Here is a 22,553-nt window from a genome sequence, read left to right as displayed (position 1 = left end):
GGAAAGACTCACTTAGTAAAAACATTCTCAGTTTGTTTGGGTTTTTTTCACACATTCCATAGTTCACAACAGGATTTTTGTTTGGAAGGCCTTCTCAAATCCCAGTTTTATTCCATAATTATTTGCAAGTAACTTGCTCTAAAGGTCTGAATTGAGTAAGAGTTAAGAGATGGACTGTTAATTATACACAGATCTCATAATGCTGTCTCATTCCCTTTCTATTACTTTCCCTCTCCCTTTAATTGGGACAATCTTAGTTTCTTTGGTCTTTTGTATGGCTTTTATCACTCACTTATGATCTGTCTTAAAATCCATCATAATATCACTGTAAAGCTCTACTGGGGCAGGGCGGGGCGGGGAGGGGAACCAACAAAAGACATATGAAAAACAAGCCAACAATAGCTTGGTGGTCTTCAGGCCCACAGTTCTTCATCTCTATAGAGCTAAAACTCCCATGCCTTCCTTTCATGTAGGAAGTCACATTCTCCTTTAAGGAAAAGGCTGTGTCCTAATGAGATTGTGCTCTAAAATCTTGATTTATTTGGATAAAAGTCACAAAGAAACACGTGTTGCCTAGTTTACCAAATTACCTAGGAAAGCCACGCAAGTTAGAGACTGAGAATGTTACCTAATTGTGCTGTAGACTGACCTCCCATACTGAGTTTCAATTCAAACTACTAACATATATTACCACATTCATTGCCTTTTCAGTCCTGGACTGTTAAAACTGACATATCACAGTTAAAAATCCACTCACAATGGAAAATACAGTCTGAGGAAGGAAGAAGAACTATCTTTGTCATATATACAGGAAATGTGTCTCAGTAAAATTACTTCTTTAACAAGCCAAGAACTTCTCCTCAATCTCTGAGCACAATTTTTACCTTATTTCTTATTCCTATGACTTCCAGAATAATCTAAAAAACTTCTACCTATATCACTTATTAGCTTTGACTATAATAACATAAGAAAGCAATGCCTTTTTTCTTTTTAACCATTTTCCCAAAATTCTGGGTTTAGATACTTACTCTATTTAAAGATATATTAAATCCATATGGACAAAAGTGCCATTATATTCTTTTATGTGAAATTTGTATCTTATAGACATTTACATTTCCTATAGGTTATTTTCTATGAATTCTTCCTATAGTTTAGAAGAAATGTCCACTATCATTTTTTTGAACTCTGCATATAATTGGAATAGTCAATTGATCAAGTGCAACAAAGATAAATTTTGTCAGAATGAGAAAGGACCAAAAATATTACTTAGGATCAGCATCAGGGACCATCTTTGGCAGTGCCTGGTCCTATTATCTTGTATTCCTGTTCACATGAATGTCAGAAGAATAATCCTAGTAGCCTGGGGAAAAAAAAAGTATAAGATGTGATTAAATGTGAAAGTTTGTAGCAGCCAGAATAGCAGCATCCCTCGCTGTAACTCAAGAGCGAGCTTGCACAGCAAGGCAGAGGATAAATGTTCAGCATTGACTGCCACTTACACTGTAAATGGGGAGTACACTCTTCAGCCTCTGTCATTGTCAAATTATGCTCTTCTACTTACCTGAAAGCTGTTTATATTTCTGCAAAGTTAAATTAGCAGCAACTAAACTAGGTTTTCCTTTTCACAAATAAAACCAAAACATCTATATAGGGCAGTGAATGAGTCAAGTATAATTATCTGTAAAAGTTCTCAGAAATAAGGCTCAGTGTGAAAACTCTTTCTGATGGACATGGTTTTTTTGTTGTGGTTGGTTTTTTTTTTTTTTGTGTATTGATACATGAATGCTGCTAAGAATCACAGTTTAATATTATGTTAATGTTGGATTTAATGATTTCAAGCATTACAACTATTTATTATTACTTAGAGTATCCGGAGTCTGCTAGGAAGGTGATATAATTAATATTTTTGCAAGATTTACTTTATATTCTCATGTCCAGAAAAGAGTAAATATGTCAAAGAAATAGAGACAGGCTATTTTGTGACCTCTGTTTAAGGGTGGGTCATAAACTTCCAGGAACAGTTGACAGACTTTATTTATACACCTCCTTTTCTCTGATAACAGTCTTTTGCCAAAAGCTAAAAACTTTGACTACTTAATTAAAAGTCCACCCGTCCCAGCTGGAGAAATAGCTCTGTCCATTTGGACAATTGTTCAATATCCATAGGAGTACCCATGCACGGACAGATCAGCCCTATTGAACATGCTGTAGATATCCATAATAAGTCTGGCATGCTCACAGTGTGCCATAATTTGTTCATATTCATTTGTCATCTGTGTTGCACATGTAGTTACTCTGTGTGCTCAACTGAATTGGACTCAGTGAACATGTCTACATTAGCAAGTAACGCAGATAAATAGGACTGGGCTTGCACAGTGAAACAGCTGGTACTGAGGATGATGTCCACACAATAAGCATTTCAAAGCAACTTTACTTTGAACTGAACATCCATTAGCTGTTCAGCCATGAGGCACACACCTGGCGTATGTCTTCTCAGTAACTTTCAACCAAAGTGAGTGCTGAGGACAACATACAGATCTGCTCCAAAACTCACTTCTAAACCAAACTGAAATGGCTGTGTAGATGCCCCTACTTCCCTCGGTCTGAAAAAGACCATTGGAATGCAGCAAGTAATACTTGAAGATTAAGGAGAAAAGAATATATGTTTCGTTTGTCGTTTTTTTCTGGTTTTGCCTTTTATGGAAATGTATCACTCAACTAAATCTTCCATTGGCAGTAAACCTGGATTATAGATTATCTCTGTAATAGAGGCAAGCACTGGAGCTGAGTTTCTATAGTACCAGCTTCTAAGGGGAGGGAACATCTGCATAAATGTGGCTGTACTGCTTCACAAACCAGATCACGCATCAGCTTTTAAAAGATCTACTGTAATTAGGATTATTTGAAACAACGTGTTTCACATTCAGATAATAAAGATGAATAGTACGTTCTGTGAATAGTCTTTTTTGTAAGTAAACTTTAAAACACAACCAAAACTTTCTCTCATTACAAGCACAAACTTGATAATACAGAAAAAATGTGTTTTAGTGCTCTATTCCAAACTCTGTACAGACAGAATAAACAATTACTGAAATGAAGCTGAATATGAAGTATACTATAAAAAATGTATTTGCTTTTCAAAAGGAGCTCTCACTTTTAACATCTATGAAAGATAGGTTAACACTTGGAATTTATTTTTTCATAACTTAAGAAAACCTATTTATTTCTAGAAAACTGGAAATCGTTAATGTTTACAATTAAAAAAAAATCTTCAGCCTACAGAGGTGAGAGTAAATAAACTTCTTGTAACATGTTGCTATGCATCCCATAGGTCACAGACATGATAATACATTAGACCGACTTGCAATAGAAACAAGACTTTAGAAGTGTTATGTATGGCTATGCTGTGCTATGCTTGTACAGAAGTTCAATATACACACTGAAAATTTTTCTTTATTGTACTGATCAATATTGTCCACCAGCTTCAAAGTACTTGCCTGCCTCTCCTCAAATGTTATTTGTTCCTTTAAACTCTTGTATCTTTAAGAAACTGGAGATCCTTTTGGTTTGTGCTTCTATAGCGTTTAAACGTCTATAACTAGAATATCCATATCTTCATACTAAAAGAAGTATACTTCTTATGACATAAAAATGATACTAAATAATAAAATTGTTGTTATAGTAACAATCACTTTGCTTACAGGCTTCTACTAATTTGGCATGTTTTCTGTATGTTCTAAATAAGTAATTGTTAATTTTCTGCATTTCAAGACCAAGCATGAAATTCGTTTGTGTCATGCAGCTAGTCCTCTCTATACAATCTTCAGATTCTATCCTGAATGCCAGCTGGTTTTAGCATTACCTCAAAATAAACAGGAAAATACTCTTTTGCTGAGTTATCGGAAGTCCTCTGCTCAGCCAGTGAGTCTGAATTCACAGAAACACTGAATGGTTGATGTTGGAAGGAACCTCTGGAGATCATCTGGTCCAAGCCCCCCCTCTCCCCCCATCGGTCAGGTTCACCATGTCCAGACAGCTTTTCCATATTTCCAAGTGAGGTCACCCTCACAGTAAAAATGTGTTTCCAGATTTATATAATTTTCTGATTTTTTGCCTGAAAAATAAAAATAATCCAGAATTGTATCATTCAATTCAAAGGTTACCCTATGTTTTACTAACATTACCACTGAAGTATGTCAAGATAAAACATGACAGGTAAAGTGAAACTTGTAACCTGATTAAGTCAACTGGAGTTTCTCTTTTGATTTAAACAAAAGTAAGAAATTGTATTGATGGTCTCTGATGTCTTAGAAAAGCTTGCAGTAAAGCTCTGTTTCCTGATGTTCAGATGGAACCTCCTGTGTTTCAGTTTGTGCCCATTGCCTCTGGTCCTGTCATTGGGCACCACTGAAAAGAGCCTGGCTCCCTCTTCTTTACACCCTCCCTTCAGGTATTCATATAAACTGATAAGATCCCCCTTAGCCTTCTCTAGGCTAAACAGTCCCAGATATCTCAGTCTTTCCTCACAGGGGAGATGCTCCAGACCTTTAGTCACCTTAGTGACCCTCTTTTGGACTCTCTCTAGTATGTCCATGTCTCCCTTGTACTGGGGAGCCGAGAACTGGACACAGTACTCCAGGTGTGGCCTCAGCAGTGCTGAGTAGAGCAGAAGGATCACCTCCCTCGACCTGCTGGCAACACTCCTCCTTATGCAGCCCTGGATACCATTAGTCTTCTGTGCTGCAAGGTCACGTTGTTGGCTTTTGTTGAACTTGGTGGCCACAAAGACTCCCAGGTCCTTTTCTGCCAAGTTGTTTGCCAGCCAGTAGACCCCCAGCATACACTGGTGCATGGGGTTGTTTCTCCCCAGGTGTAGGACTGTAGTTCTCCACGTTGAACTTCATGAGGTTCCTGTCAGCCCATTTCTCCAGCCACTCGAGGTCCCTCTTGATGGCAGCACCACTCCCTGGCATATCAGCCACTCCTCCCATTTTTGTGCCATCAGCATACTGGCTGAGGGTACATTCTGCCCCATCATGGGGCATGAGACTGACATAAACAAATAGAAAGGTGAAAGGAGCTGTTAGGAAGAAAACAAGAAGTGCTTTACCAAAAATGGTTGTGGTGGAGAGAAAAAGGGGGAGTGTCATACTGAGTGTGTTTTGTGGCTCTAACATCAGAAGGAACTGTAGCAGTTCCTTGCCCTCAGAAGTATCACATCAGATACTTCTGATTCACTGACAAAAGGTGGTGGTATATGGGGTAGCAATCTCTTCCACCAACACCTTTTATATCTGTGTGAGACAAAGGCTGCCACAAAGTTTATATCCGTTCTAACTTGCCACAGATCAAAGCATCCCATCCTCACAGCACTTGCAGAGATGTAGTAGGTTTTAGTAGATCCAAAGCTTAGTACAGAAACGAAAATACTGCTTTAACTGATAGAATACATATGCAAGTCAGGAGTACAGGCCTTTTTTTTCCCCCCAGGATAAGAGGAAAACTTTCATTTGGCTAATTAGAGTGGAATCCAGACATGAAAAGCAAGTCTTTGTCATAATTTTGCTGCTATTGCTGCAGGTCCATTGCATTATTTTGCTTAGCTGTTCTAACTTGTTAGAAGCCTTGCCCAGAACAAGGATGGCAGCATCTGCTGGGCAGAAAGATGAGTCTTAAGCAATATTTATGGAAACATGATGATCTGCAGGTTTGCTGAATGCATCTCTGCAAAACTATTGTCCTCATTCTTAGGTTGATACAATTCACTTCAACTGTGTCAGCAAGTAGCTCACACAGGCACCATCCTCCCCAAACAGCCAAAGACTCAGGACTGAGTATACCTCGCAGGTGCTTGCAGTAGTGGTCATGCTGCCTGTGTGCCTGGCTCTGCTCTCTGCTTGCCTTCTCTTTCAGCTTCCCGCTAACCCCCAGAACACATTCCCAGCCCTGTCAAGACAATATAGAACTGATAGTGGGAAGAAAGGTAGGTAAAAAAAGTCATGCTCAGCTTCTAGTCTATATCCCTCTTCTCAGTCTTCTGTCCACTTCTGGCTGCTGGACAGTCTACTAAATTCATGGTTCCCTGCATGCCAGAGAGTAGCTGCTGAGGCAAGCAGAAAACCAAAGAAGATATGCAAGCAGTAAGGAATGGAGTCACCTTTTGGAGTCAGATGGCACATTGACTCCCCAAGGAAAATGCCTATGACAGCTGAGCAATCTGCTGTCACCTCTAATCTAGCACATGCCACTGCTCCAGAACCTGGAAAGTGTCTCATTGTGTCTCTCACTTTGCCATGCTTATACTATTCCCATCGACCACCATCCTTATATGTTATGAAACTGCCTCCATATCTTACACCTATCCTTTCCATGGTCTCATTTGCAAACTAATTTGGCAGAAACAAATAGAAAATTGATTTTGTCTCTTAAAAGAAGATTTTTATACTCTGAAAACTCTCTGTCCCTAAATGGAATCAAAAAACACAGAAAATAGTGACTAAAAATACTAATATTTCTATAACTTTAAAACATTCATTTTGAAATTATTTTTATGTCACAGAAATGTGTTGAGATAAATACATATGGCAAGTTTTTAACAAATCAGGAATTAATGTTTAGAAAGTTAAAACCAACAGCTGGTTTCTTTGAACATTTCTACATTCCTAAGTAACTAGCTCCACAGGGAGTTTATATTTTCCATATATCTGCTGGGAATATTTTTACCACTTTGGCTATTATATTTTACACTCCGAAATTACTTAATTTTAAACTATGAGAGAAGATATTTATAATATATGTATGAGACAAGATCCAGGGATTAACTTTTCCTAAATGCTTCAGCTATCCTGAAAGAATTTTTTAAAATATACGTATTTAAGAAGGAGGAGAAAGCTAATGTAAATATCTTAAATACCACAAGAATTTATAACGCTTTTGAGAACATTATGGCATGGCCTCTCTTATCAGTAATAACAGAGATTACTCAGCAGTTTCTCAGGCTAACCAGTAATGAGGATCTCTCTGTCATAATAGGATAACATTAGACTGCAGGAGCCTAAAACATTTCAACGAACATGTAAAAGAGTATTCACTAAAATTAGTTGATTTGAGAGCATGTAGTGTAGCAGTCAAGCAAAGCAGCACATGGTATTGGAAAGAAGAAAATAATATTGCCAATGATTCAAATAAATTCATATTTAAAAAAAAAAAGGAAAAAAGAAAGATCTTGCCATATCTGGATATGTATGCATATGTAAGCATTGTCTTGTAAAGTAATAAAATAAGATCAAATACTTGATCAAATATGCTGTTCAGGTTTTCCATCTCCAAGTGCTGTGTTCAACTTGTCAGGGTTTAGCAATTTCCCTGGAGATCATAACATTCCAGTTTTACTAGAGAGTAGATTGAAAGTTGTACATGGAAGAATAGCAATCTCAATAGGTCCTTGTAACTTCTATCATTAATACACTGATTTATCTGAATTTCAAGAGTTGTAATACCATTGAAGAGTTATAGAGGCAGGGCTTTTCATATATATAAATGGATGATATTTTTAACAGTAATAATAAATTGACTTTGACAGAAAATAAAATTAAAAGGTAAAAGAAGAAAAATCACATGAATTAAAAGCTCTTGGTTTTATTATCCCTACTTAAAAAGTCTTTAAATAATCAAAAGAAATAAGAAAAATAAGGGAAACTCCTTTAATCACAGAAATTGTTAACCAAGTGACCTACTCATGAACTTGGAGATGGAAAACCCGAACAGCATATTTGATCAAGAATTTGATCTTATTTTATTACTTTACAAAACAATGCTTACATTCTGTGTAAAGAAATGTGGAAAGTGATGGCGTGTTTGTTTAAGTTACTTGGCTGAGGACTACTCAGTATAAGAAAATAAGCAACAGAGAAATTGACAATTAAACACACGATACACAAACCTAACAAGAAGTGATAATAGTGACAATAATGAAGATCACACCTCTTCAGCCACTGATGGATGGGCCATAAAGGAACAACTCAGGCATAGTCTTGAAGATGGTCACCTTGAACATCGTAACTGGCATGGGGAAACAAGAATAGCAAGAGAATGGGGCCTGTGGGAACATATGAAACTTACTACGGGATGCTTAGGGTAAGGATCAAAGATGGGGAAAAGGGGGCAACAGGTGAGATCAAGGACAAACAAGTGTGGGAAGACAGGAAAGGGGATAAAAGGAACCAGTTGCATATAAGCAGGGCCAGTCAGTACACTTGCCTGACTTAGCCCAGTACCTGATCACTGCTGTCTATACTAACTTTTTACTATAGAAATCCTTTTTTCTTAACTAATTTTTTTTTTTTTCTGTGTACTTTGACTCTCTGTCCCCCTGCAAATGGGAAAGCAGCAGCCACATCTCTCAGCCTGGGCAGAGACCCCAGGTCCCTGAGTACCAATCTGGGCTCCAGCAGCCAGGCAGGAGGGAGTCTTGGGCTAGAGCTGCTGGAGGAGGCAGCCACTCATAACATGCCTTAACAGTCTGAATCCCAAAATTCTCTAATGTGGAAGGTTTTGGTTTTTTTTTATTTTGAAGCCTGAATATTGTTCTGGCAGAGTTGCATATTGAATGCAATATGTTATTTTTAGAGATTTCAGGTAGGAACATTTCAGTTTTCCTTCTTAACCCTTTATTCATATAAGGGGAATATCACTCTATAACAATGATGTATAAAGAAGAAAACTAAAAGTCAGGAAAGTGTAAATGACTATTTCTGTATCTATTTTATTTATGTAGGATGAGAAAAACATGAAAGTTTGCCTCAGAACTCAAAGTTAATTAAAGTTAACTACACTGGATTGGGATGAGGTGCATTACATCGCGCATTTTTATTTCAGAGCAGAAGAAAAAAAAATCATATTATCACCTATTAAATCCAGTGAAAATCTTAATATGTTTATATTTAAATAAAAGACACAACTGCAAGTGTCATAGTACCATGTACACACACAAAAACATTAGGATGATAACAAAATAAAACAGGTGTGTTCCATACAGAATAACAAATGTGCTTTCATCCCATAAAATTGTAGCTCTTAGAATTAATTCCATGTTATTCTAATTTTGGATATTCGTCATTAATTTTTTGCATCTGCCCCCCCCACCCCCAAGGCCTCGTTTTCGCTGGCAAAACATGACTTTCATGAGTTTTGCCAGCAGCGAGGATTTTCCTACAAGTCTCATGGTAAATTAGAAACGGGTGAATCTCTACAGGGTTGGATGTACAGCTGAGATAAGCAATTTTTCTGAAACTTTTCTTAGTGGCCTAGGGCCTTCAGTGGGACTTTATAATTCAGCATTCCCCCATATGGTTGGAGACTTAACACTATATTTTTCCACTTAGGAAGAATCAAAGGAAAGCTAGTTCCAGAAGCCGTATTGTCTCAGGGAAGACTGGAGGCATTAAGAGTTTGAATTGTGTCAACACAGAGGGTAAAATAATTTGTTGCACATCTTTTTGTTTAAATACATCTGCTCCCCACTTGGGGGTCATCCAGCTTTATTACCTACTAAATGGGGTGGGGTTACATCTACCCATATCTATCTCTACTTCAAATACTTTATCAAAGCACTCGAAGACACCAGGAGCAGGTTCTAATCCCTGTTGTGTTGACAGTGCAGCTTTATTCTACCCATTATTTCCTTTTGCATCTGTGTAGGATAGACTCATTACTACCTTAATTTTATTCCAGTTGTGTAACACGAAATCATTTTAGCAAAGGGAAAGTTTTCTATCTGATGTTCTAGCTTGGGCAGTTGGTGAGTAATCTCAGCTCTAACACTCCCTGATCCTGGATCCTTAAATCTTTTATTTCTCCTCTCTCCATCTGTTGCCATTCTCTTTCTCTGATGACTACAGATAGAACCTCATTCAACACTTATGTGGCCACAGTACTACAGAACTGTAGTAAAATCTATTACCTTTACTACAGTCCTTGTCCCAGTTAGCTTTTTTTATACCACCATGGCTACTGCAAAATACCGGTCATTCAATATCTAACATTCCTAATCCCAGACCTCCAAGTCCTTTCTTTTATCTCCGTTTGTTCCTTTTTATTTAATTTCTCTCAGTCTTTTAACAGTGCTCCCTGAAATAATAACATATCTTAGTCTGGATTTCAGAGGTGGTTATTATTCTGCTGATGTATTTCAGAATCCTTTTTTTTTTACTCAGAAACAGGATTGACTCAAGAAGAAAATATTTTTGTGGGAATTGGGGCAATGGAAACAGTCTTCAGGTATCACATTGTATACATCATATGTATACAATCTCTATTAGTGGTTGTTCCAGTTTAGATATTAGCTCAGTAATGCTGAGATAGATACTGAATAACAATCAAAACTGTCTATTCTAGAAATAGATTCAAAGACTATAGGTTTACTAATTTACATTGTTTTCTCAGTGCCACTTTGCAGTTACGGAATGCATCAGGCTGTGATTTTTTTCTCTCTGTCTATATGGACAATTCATCTCATTATGGTAGTGGCCTGCCAAATTGCCAGTGTCTATATAAATTTCCAGGGCTTTCACAGTCTGGAAAGCAAAATGAGATCTTGCATTTTAGCTGATTAAATTGTACTCTATATTCTAACGTGAATATAAGAAGAATTTATATTTCTATTATTCTATCCACTGAGGCAGCCCTACCAAAGCTATCAATTACTAGCAGCTGAATCAGACTAACAATTCTCAGAAATATAGATTCATCACCGGTGCCTGGCATCTTGGGAACAACTTCAATCTTTTGTATGGATTTGCTTCTCAGGAAACAACCGACCATGACTGTTGAAAGCAGTCCTTCTTTCCTGAAGGGAACCATAAATACTAGAGATGAAGGGGAGATATAACATCATTAATAATGAATGAAAATCTCACTCAATATGTTTAAGAAATAAATTCTTCAAGACTTGATCATTAGTTGTAGAATAAACATATTCATGGCTAACATTCTAAAATACAAAGGAACATTAGACTAACCAGGGCAATCACTGTTGAGTGCACAATTCTGCACAAGACTTGAGCCTGCAAATCATGGAATTTTAGTTGCTATTTTCTTTTCTCCTTTTTTTCTGCTGCATGAAAACTACTTAACGCAGAGACTGTGTGTTCTTATTTGGACAATTCTCAGCACAAGAGGGCTTAATAAAGGCACTGCTGGAATAGTAGAATCTTCCAGAAGTAACTTTTAAAATTAACAGTTAAGATTAATTTGAAAAGAAGAAACAGTTATGTGTTCAGCTGATTACATGAAAAGGTTTTCTTTGTAATTTAGATAAATGTTTTCCTGGCAATGAAATTGAATATAAAAGTATTGATTATTCACAAAGTAATCATTAAGAAATTGGGTAAATGTAATCACATTGCACAGCCAAATGAAATTAACAGATGTCACCAAGAGGAATAGGATAATAATAATATATTATTAAATAGGGGGAAAAAAATCAGAAAAAAAAATATGCATAGAGATCTAGTAATACCAATATTTTTAAGATGAATGCTATCTTAAAGAGGACTGAAGGGAATAGAATATTATTATTCTGTGTGTCTGTGCATATATTACATTACTAAATTTTCTGAACAGGAAGTAGAGGAGATTTAAAAAGTATGTCTGGTTTCTATACCCTACTATGTTTTTCCTCTCACAAATAAAAGGATGTATGTGAAGAAAATGATCTGAATAATTTGGTAGATAGTTAGACTTCACAAAAGAGGTCTTCCACCAATCACGCTCAGGGATCTTTGGAAAATGATACTGCATCTACAAACAGGGCTTTCTGTCTTAGAACTTGCCTTCCTTGAAAGACATATGGACTTAGGGTTTTTGTTTCCACTTGGCACCAAGTCATAATTTTCTAGACCCACATCAAAAATATGAAGTGCTAGAGGTGCTTATTAATGGGTATGGAGTGTGGATTATTAGGGAAGTATGACTAGTTCGATAGTGCAGCCTGAACAATTCAGTTATGCTTTTAATATGAATCATCCTTTGGAAAACTCCACATTTATCTTCAGTAATTACAGAGGAAGACTAAGATCCTAATCTGTGTGCTTAAGTTAGTTGCCTAAAATTAAGCACTATAAATATCCACCCAGATGAAAACAGCTGCTTAGAACCTGAGATATATGAGGTACAATTACAGTTTTTTTTTCCTATTAATTGTTCATATTTGTGCAAACAAGCATATTATAGGTAGAGGCAAAACAAAAATCCTTTTCCAAATTAGTCAGGTAAACACAAATATATAAAAAATTTAAAGTGTACAGATATTCTTTGCAGAATTGCATGCATGCTTTGACTTGAAAAGCATAAAACTATTCTAAAGTTCTTCAAATATAAATTCTAACTTAGTGTACAATTTTACAATACTTTATACAGGCTTTGCTTACTGAAGAAAAATGGAAATGTAAAGAAGAGTTCAATCTCTCTGCATCCCCTCCTTTTCAGCCTTCCTGTCTGCAAAGCAAGTAAAGAATAATCATGTCTTATGCCAGGTCCAGAGATAAAAAACAGTCCCACTGTTTCACCAAATTCCATTTAAATAGATATTAAAAAAAAGGAAGAAAATATTATATACTAAGTAAATATTAGGAAATAACTGATTTGAAAATTAATTTTCAATTGTAAGAATAAATACAAAAGCACTAACTGAAAAAAAAGTCAGCATCATTTTCAGTGAACTGAAAAATCAAACAAACACTTTCACAGCAGAATTAATTAATTGTTTTATTCTGACAAAATCGTTTGTTTTATTTTGAACATGTAAATTCTTTTCAACTTTTAAGAAATGGGAAATTTCAAAATGAAAAGTGAACTTAAACAAAAAATGAGACAAATATCAGAACTTGCCATCATTGAAATGAAAAAAAAAAATTACAATTTCATTATAGAAAGTCACTTACAGAAAAAAAAAAATTACCTGTTACATGTTTTAGTGGTTTTCAAAATTTGTTTATTTAAGGGAAAAAAAATATTGTGTACATGGTATCTGTACCATTCTTTTTTAAGAGGAAGGTAAACAGTCCCTTAATGTGAAGAGAAAAATCTTCATGCCCTCAAATTTGTATAGTTACCTGGTCAAAGACATCAGACAGAAGGATATTTTACATAACAGTTGTTATTTAATATGCTGATTATTCCCTCCCTTCAGTTATTTATGAAGTCCTATTGCTAACCAACATGAAATTAGATGAAATTGTTCCACTGTTCTTGTAGCTGAAAAAGTAAAAAGTGCTGAAGTGTTCTGCTGGATATATATGTATATTTATTGAAACATATATGCACGTGTGTGTATACATACATATAGATATATATGTACTATATATAGCATACATATTATTGAATATATCTTATATAATGATAGTGAATATAAGGTAATCATGGATCAACTTGTCTAGGTATGTAAGTCATTCTGCATCATCTGTTACATGTCACTATTATGAAAATAGATTATACTTAACCTCCATATTATAGAAGTAGGCGCATAGTGAAATTCTATGCTTATGTTTCACAGGAGGTCAAACTAGATCCTAAGGATGTTCTCTTGCTGTAAGAGCTCTGATTCAGTGGGCTGCCTATAATCAAGGAACAAGTGAAGACAAAGTTAATGAGGACTGTACAAAACAGAGTTCTCAGAAATTCCAGGCACTGTGCAGAAATCAAAGAACCCTTACATTCTGGGTAGTTAGACATGTCAGTATTTGTTAAAGATTATATGAAATTTAAATCAATTGACCTATTTTACACAGTGACCTTAAAACTGGATAACATTTTCTTTAGAATTGTGACTTCTCCCTGTTGATTCTAGGAGGAGCAAACTCATTTCAGAAGTCAAGAATTTCCATGCAGAGGTACCAAAAGTCATCTTGAAATGCACCTAACCTCAACATTGAAAATTTTGTATTTAAAATCCATCTTGAAAATGCTCTTTCTGTTTGCAGTTCAGACATGACTCTCTGCTCAAACAAGACCTAGAAAAGTAAATTAGCAGTTCTGGATTCAGATAAGACTTTTAAACACGTGCTTCAAATTTAGCCTTAAGTAAATATTTTATTTATGTCAACATAGTGATTTGACTTTAATTTCTTGAACTGTATGCTATCACTATTTTTGTTACAATTCTTACATTTCTTTCACTACAATCAATGCTGGCTTTAATAAAATGATTACTTTTTAAATGTGGTAATTTCATAATACTAGGTATATTTCACAAATATAAACTACTGAGTGTCAGAGTCCAATATTCTCTGGTTCTTTTAGATTTGCCACAGAAGGAGGATTTAATGTTTTAATACTAAATTTACTTACTTGAAGACAATTGACATTATATGGGATTTTGATTTAGAAAAGTGGTACAACAGTATACTGAACTCACAACACAAGCACAATATAACAATTGCAATACAGTTGAATCACAATACAAACATGATTCCTATTACCAGTCTCTACATGCTCACTGTCCCAACACTGGGTATCCCCAGGGACTGGGAAGGAATACATGGGTTGAAGCCAGCTCAAGCCCTTTGCTCTCATCAAATTTCATTCTGTTGGTTGCTTGATTTTTGTACTCTATGTTGGGATGAGCCACATAAACACTTCCCCCATGTTGATCTGGCTGGCTCAGGAATTTAATACATTTGATTGGTTATTTTAAGAAGACCATTTACATAACTAGTTCATCCATTCAAATGATACGGCCATTTATCTACGACAAGTCCACTTTCTCGTCCCCTTGATGTTGAGAGAAATTCAGCTTACTTTAGGATAGCTGTGGTCACTTCCTACATTATTTTCCAAGCTTCATGAGCACATCATCCTTGCCTGTCTTCTCTGAGTCTTCTTCCATTGTTGGGGTTTGTTGATCACTCACAAAAGGATAGAGATTACATTTCATGGCACTTGTGTTAGTATTCTTTCTACTTAACTGTTACAAGCTCTGAAAATCCATGACTTGCAATTTCAAATAAAATATACCAGAATTCCTTTGGATCCAATACTTTTTTTGGTAAGAAAAAGAAAATAAGCCTAAATTATCCATGTTAAATGTCAGGTGTAAATAAATGAGTAGATTATATCAGTTTTACAATAAAATGAATTATAATAAATTCCTTCTTTGGTGTCACATTATTTACAAACACAAGATATCCTTGTTGAACTGATCCATCTGGTCGTCTTTTCTTTCAAATCCAGTCAGGACATAGTCCTTCCATAACATTGCATACAAGATTAGACTGAGATGACATGAGTGTATTTTCTGTGTACTGTTTAATTCTTATTTCATCTGAACCCCACCCTACATACGTTGACTGTTGTGGGAACAGAGAAAAGACAGATTAATTAACATATGTTCCTAGCACTGTTCTGACAATTTGGAGTCTTGATTCCCCTGACACATACCTTTCTTTTCCTGTCCAGTTTTTGATAGCTGAGTTACTAATCCAAATAGGAAAAAGAGGAATAAGTTTTCAAAAGTATTCTGGACACAAAACCATAGAAACATACTAAGAAAAACAGTATGCCTGCTTAGTAGGATGATTACTACAGTTCTAACAGTCCCCTTTTGTGCAGCTGGTATGCATATATGCAGCTATTTAATTTCACCAGTTACTTAAATAGTTTCCACATTATGTATGTATTCAGTGTATGTATTGATTCACTTGACTAGGTTGATTCCAAAGAAACCATTACCATCAATCAAATAAATGATATACATTTTCAAAATATTTCTGTTTAACCAATTACATAATTAATGGGGAAAATAAAAAAAAAACAAACAAACTTAAAATTACATATCTTTTTGAAAGACTATCACTTCCTTACCATGCAGGGCCACATAGCTACATTTCGACATTATCAGTATTTGTTTATTTTAATTAAACCTAACATTATGGTACATCTAGAATAATTTGGAGAATTTGTTGGATTTATACAGGAATTGTGCTGCTGCAGCTGAGGACAAAAATTCACATCCTGACTCTTGCTGGATAAAGGTTTAAGGAATAGACAGCATATAAACTGTAGAGAGCCTTCAAAGTTCATTTGCCTGGACATGGCATTACTGACTATGTAAAGGGAGCTACATAATCTTTGTAAGGTCCAGAAGGCACACAACTGCTCAGAAAGGGAGTTTATTTATCACCTTCAGCTGGAGGGCACTCAAATGCTTGAATTGCCAAGAAATAATCATCAACTGTTCTGGACTTCAGTTGCTTTCCACTCTCCGCTGCCAGTGCACAGAAAAGGATTTAATAATAATTACAGGGAGGCAATGAGAAAGTGACTCTGTAACCTACTATGTAGGATGCTTACATGAGTGGTGAAATAGGATTCTGATCCTTGTTGCTAGGGCTGCTTCTTTAATTTGCTTAATTAGTTATGTAAAATACATAAGCATTACTGGGGTCAGGAACCATAACCCTTGCAAGCATACTAATCAGTAATTTGTGCAAGTATATACTCTTGAGAGTGCTGCTGGGCTGCAGAAGCATTCTTCATTTTCACCTCTCTAAACCAGTAAGCCTTGAGGTCTTCTCTGCTCCACAGAGAAGATTTATCACCAGGGGAGGAGAAAGCTGCCTGATAAACAAGACAACTTTAAGGATCTTTTACTTCAGGGCCTAACTGAAGTAAGATCATCAGGTACAGCTGAGCAAGCTCAGGCAGCTGGAGCCCTTTCTCTCACCACAACCTCCCACGCTCAGGTGACTGTTGCCACTGGCATTTTTATACAGGATCAGCTACTATAATCAACCAACCAACAAAACACATTCCATTGGAAATACATGATCCAAGAAGATTATAGTAAAAGGGATTTCAAAATATTTTTCACTGATTTGACTATTCCTCTAAAAAATTTTGAGGAAAGTATCACTAGATTTTTACTGATTGATATCTCATTCAATATGGGTATAGTTTTTATTGTTTAAAAATCTATGTAATTAAATTTGACCATTTTAAAAAATAAATTAAATGATGTGGGTTTTTTTTTTCCTGTTTGTTTTATCATGGGGTTTTTTTTCAGAATTCATAATTTTCCAAAATGTAATTGCCACCCCCTGAAATATTATTCAAAAAAATAACTGCTAAAAATATCTTTGATATAATTGCTAGAAATATAACATGCAACATATACACATGCAAAACTGCATCTATCTACCTGGTCATCAGGATGCCAACAAATCACAAACTACAACTTTAAGAGGGATAAAATAAACAGCAGAGTTACAGTTCTATTAACCCACAATTGCAGTAAAAGAATACACAGGGCTATGATTTAATGTTCTTTGCAAGTTATTATTTTAGTGAAAATACCAGTTGTAGTTACGGTTTTTTACTGCCTTTACTATTTTCTTCTGTTGTGCTAACATGCAGATATTCAGCCTCTGAGAGCCGCTATAACTTAAGATTAGCTGTAACTCTTTCCTTTATCACTTTTTCTCTTACAGAATAAAGCAGAAATTCCAAAAGAGTTTTGAAAGTATGCATACATATGTAAACTGTAAATAATTTTTACCTTATCCCTTCTAAATTATGCTTGGACCATAGTTTGGTTTTCCCTGATCAAGTCTCTCATAATAAAAAAAATTATACTTCTAAAAATAAATGCTAGACCATCCTTGGGTTTACAAATTGTAACACCTTTGCTGTGACTGCGGTTTAGAATGATATGTTGTCACTTCAAATTACTTTCCTTTGGCAGCTGTGGGTTTTTTTAAATTACAAGTTAATTTGGTCAACATCCAGAATAAAGTGATGCAAAAATGTCTCTGTATTTATTGTGCTTGAATGATTGGAAGATTTTTAGCTTTAATGCTCCAGAATAATTTTATGTAACAGCAGGAGGTATGTAGACTTCAAACTAAACTGCTCCATTGATGTAACTTTTAAGAAACTTACATTAAAAAGAGAGTTTGTTTTAATTATTGAGGAGAATGAATGAGTTCATGGGATCAGTGCAAACCCTATAAAGAGACTTGCTTAAAGCTAGAGGTTAGACAATTATTAATAAAATATTTATTTAAGGTTTTAAGTTGTTTTTGGTTTTCAGTTTTCCAAGAACTATTAGATTCAAACCACATCTGGAGCCTCAGATGTTCTTTCTCCTACCCCTTCCATTCCAATAAGTATAGCTTACATTAAAGATTGAATTGGATAATTTGTCTTTCTGTTTTGAAAAAAAAAAAAAAAACAAACAGGAATTCTTCCATAGAGACTTTAAATCTTCTCATCTTTGGATTCCCCGTAATTTGTAAAATGCCATTCTTTAGATTCTTAGATAGAGAATACTGAAAAAAACATACATTTCTTTCAGCACCAGTTTGGTTCATAAACAGTCAAATACCTGTCAGTACTACATAGTAATTGAAATAACAACCACATTCATTTGGAAAATGTACACTTCTTCCTAGAACTTTATAAAGGAAACAGAACAGAAAGAAATTTAGCATCTGTATTTTCTATTTCTCTTTGTTTTGAGAACGTTTACTCTGTGAAGTAATAATTGTAAAGATGATCCAGAAAATACAGTGAATTAACTGAAAAAAATTACCTCATCATAGCATCACTTAATTTACCTATGCCTGGGCTTCTGAACGGACTGAATGAACCCAGAAGTATGCTCATAGTTTCATTTTTCAGTGCTTAAGAAGCTTTAAGCATTTCAGACATGGTTTTACAAAATCTAGTATACTAACTAATAAACGGTTCTGAAAAGCTGGAGGAAAAAAGTGTTGTAAACTTCACATTCTCTGACTGAATTGCACATGGTTGGACGACGGATGTTGATATCCCACTGCACAACCGCTGTGCCTTAGAGAAGTGGTCTGCTTACGTAGCATACAAAGTGTAGGACTTTTCAAGAAGAACCTCATGGTTGACTTAATCTGCCATGTGAATAACATTAGTTTAAGAGTAGATGGGTATGGATGGAGATTATATGGGATGTCTGTATGGATTTGGAAATTTCTGTCAACTCTGGTCCATTTTGCAAGTGAGTACATACACAAGCTCATGCTGAAGAAAAGCAGAGTTTTTGCTGTCTCCCAAGAACTGTGTATTTCTTCGTCTAAGCAAAGGCTTGCATTCATTTTTCTCCCTTTCTATTATTTTTGACAATATTGGTAATAACCATCAAGAAAAACAAATATGTTATGTTTCTTTTCATAATCTTGCTTATTGAGCTCTCAGAGTGCCTGTTTGCATATAGGTCTCTACCCTGATGTTATTTGACAAATGTTTTCTCTCTTACATCATCCTTGCCTTCAATACAGCAAGATAGCTACAGTATTCCATGCAAGCTTGGGAATTGAGGAGCAAGTAAATAAGTAGATTAAGGGGAAAGTTTGCAAGGAATTTGTGAATTGTTCAGTCAGAAGAATTACCTGTAAAATTTCAAGTTTTTTATTGTATGTTATATATATGATGCTTGACTTTTTCAAAGTGCTTTGCAAATGTTAATTAATCATCCAATACCAAAGTTGAAAGTTTAATTTATGTCATCTATCAACTTGATCACAAAATAGGTATTATTAAGCTTGAAGAATTAATGGTTAATCAGAAATAGTACTGAGGAAACCTCTGTGTTTAACCTTTTGATATAATAAATTGATTTTGTCTGTAGCTTAAATCAAACATCAATTTGCAATGGTTTATCTTTAAATGCTGGATTGCAAAAATTAGTAATAGAAAAATCTCTATGGCACTTTTCATCAAAGTGTCCAGAAGGGTCTGAGGGAAAACTTATTTTTACAGATAGCATGATGGCAAGAATCAGAAAAGTTTTCTGTTTATTATGAATACCTGTATAAGCCAGTTACCATAAATGGTAATTTCACTATTATACTTCAGCACGCTTCTCTGAGACTTGGTTAGACAATGCTCTAATTAGATCATTTTACATATGGAAATGGAGGCATATCTTCTTACCAGTATTTACACTTGAAAACCCTACTGAACTTAATGGAAATTACTCTGATACTCTGTTAAAACTATTTTGTTCTAACAATAAAAGACTGAGAAGGCTGTGGATAAAGATAGTATCTTTTACTGGACCAAAATTAAAACTGGGAAGAATTTACCAAGATTTGGGTATGAAATTCTTTATTTCAGTCTAAATACAAATTGAGAATAATTTATCAGTTTAGTGTAAAATGCATAAATTGGGCCTTCTTTGAAAGAAGTGGTAGTTGGCAGTGAGAAAGAAGGTATTTTAATTGGAAGTCAGGAGAGAGACAGAGAATTGGGGGGCAGGGAGAGGGAGAGAAGAAATATACAGTCTTAGAAAAAGAGAAAGACTTGTGTCTTGAAGCTTTTGGAACACAGAAGGAAATAACTGGGGGGAAGAAGACAAATAATAAAATATCACATATAAGAGGGGCTCTATGAGTTTGGGGTTTTAGTATTCAACAATGTTTTGAATTTTAGTTTCCAGCCTCATCTTTGGAAGTTGAGCTGTCAGTCAGTGAAATGAACCTGTTTCTAATGAAGTGCTTTTTTTCACTAGGTTTTTAGAGTGTGTTAGTTATCACACATTATCCCGGTTGATCAGAAAACACCTCTTTTTCATCAGGAAGATACGATAGGTTGTGGTCATCATTAATTTTATAAAAACAGAAGTCTACATCACACAATGGAGTGATATATGTTGCTTTTGGCAGTAAAGCTTCATCTCAGCCTAATGTGAATGATTTTGCCCTGGATAGTGACTACAATTACTACAGTAACTATCAATGAAAACATTGTATATGAAATTATAAAATGTTCATGCTCTGGAAGGCAACTGTTTTAATATTTATTAGTTTCACTGAGCATAAAATAATAAAAAGTAGTTGAAAATATTCATTATATAAGTTCATAGGTAAGTCTCTGGATATTAATTGGGAAGAACTATGTAAAAAGAAAAAAAACATTACTGACACATTATTTAGAGGAGATTTTAATTTAAAAGCATGTATACCAGCCACGACAGGTACCTGAAATCTATATTGATGAGTTCTGGGCTGCTATTTTTGCCATTTCAGCATTCTATTAGCTTTGAGCTTTAGAGAGTGTGTGTGTGTGTATTCATATAAAGTATATATACAGAAATGTTTTCTTATTATTATTTGACTTCTCTGTCCTATCATTCCTTAGAAAATAATGAAGCTGGAGATGGATTTCAATTCTTATCTAAATGCTGTCATTTCTGTCATAGATTTTGTGTGATTTACCTGTCCCAAGGGAGTGAGTTTTCTTCTCATGTCTTTTGCCTCCAGGTGGGGATAGTCAGAGAGAAACAGTAGAGATCAGTATTTGAAACCTATCAATCAACCACATGAACGACTGGAACAAAAAAACAGAAATATGTTTTGAAGGCTAGTTATCCATGGGGAAATGAAGACTCTATTAAACTCCTCAGTCTCTTAATATCCTGATGTTCCCTGACAAGCCTAACAAGCCTAAACTACAGGTCAAATTCATCTCATTCATCATACAGTGTAAATCTGATGGCTTAGTAAACTCATTTCAAGGTTGTGTTTGGCCTATTTTAACCTAAAACAAGAACTTTCCTTTTCTCAAACCAAATTCCACATTTAGATTCCAACTTCCTTTTTTTCTAATCTTTCAGCTTTTAATGTGTAACATTGGTTTACAAAAGCATATGATAGAAAACCAACAGTGTAGCCTTTATTTCCTCTTTTTGTAAGAACTTAGATTCTTTCTCCATGAGTCCACTGGAAAGACTACATTGTAATTCATTCCACTAACAAACAGTTCAGATAAAACAGATTCAAATCCACAAGATGTCCCTACAGACTTTTTAAAGAAAGAAGAAAGCAAATATGCAAATTAATATTCAGAGAATACTTTCCTCGAGACAAACACATCAATCTTCTCTTTCATCGGACAAGTTTTTAGCTCACAAGTTAATGAAAGAACTATCTTTAATTTGGCATGACTTTCCTTGATTGAAATGTTATTTGTGCCATGACATTCAGGTCAGTGTCCTTCAGACTAGTAATGTAAGTGTTCATACACCTCAGAGAATGACACTTGGCCAGTCTTCATGCATTTAACCAACTCAACTGAAGTCAGATATGAACTATTTTTCTATAAAAATGAAAACAGAGAAAGAATTTTACATAGCTAAATACATATCTGAGCCCTTCCATGTTGTTCCAAATGTTGACTTTGCAGTATTGCTCTGAAAAAGCCATGAGGTGGAAGTTCATTCTGAGTCCTGACATGGAAAGCAGAATAGCAAATAGCATTTGCTATTAGAATACTTACAGAAACAGTATTTCTTTTGGAAGCCGTTATGCCAAGAAATAAACAATGTTAACTCTATGGTAATTTAATAGGGAAACAGATACCAAAAGAAACAAAAAACCCCACCCCACCTCTGGATGTTAATTTTGCAATTTTCTTAGTTTTTTGCCTACCATGGCAAATGGAGCAGTGTAATGTGATCCACAAACCATTAAAATAAGTAGACACCTTTTTGTTGAATGTAGATAACATTTTGTAAGAACTTGAAG

The sequence above is a fragment of the Pygoscelis adeliae genome, unplaced genomic scaffold (assembly GCF_000699105.1).
Source record: "Pygoscelis adeliae isolate BGI_AS28 unplaced genomic scaffold, ASM69910v1 Scaffold37, whole genome shotgun sequence".
NCBI lineage: Eukaryota > Metazoa > Chordata > Aves > Sphenisciformes > Spheniscidae > Pygoscelis > Pygoscelis adeliae.
The sequence above is the reverse complement of the archived record's forward strand: the minus strand, read 5'-3'. Positions refer to the sequence as shown.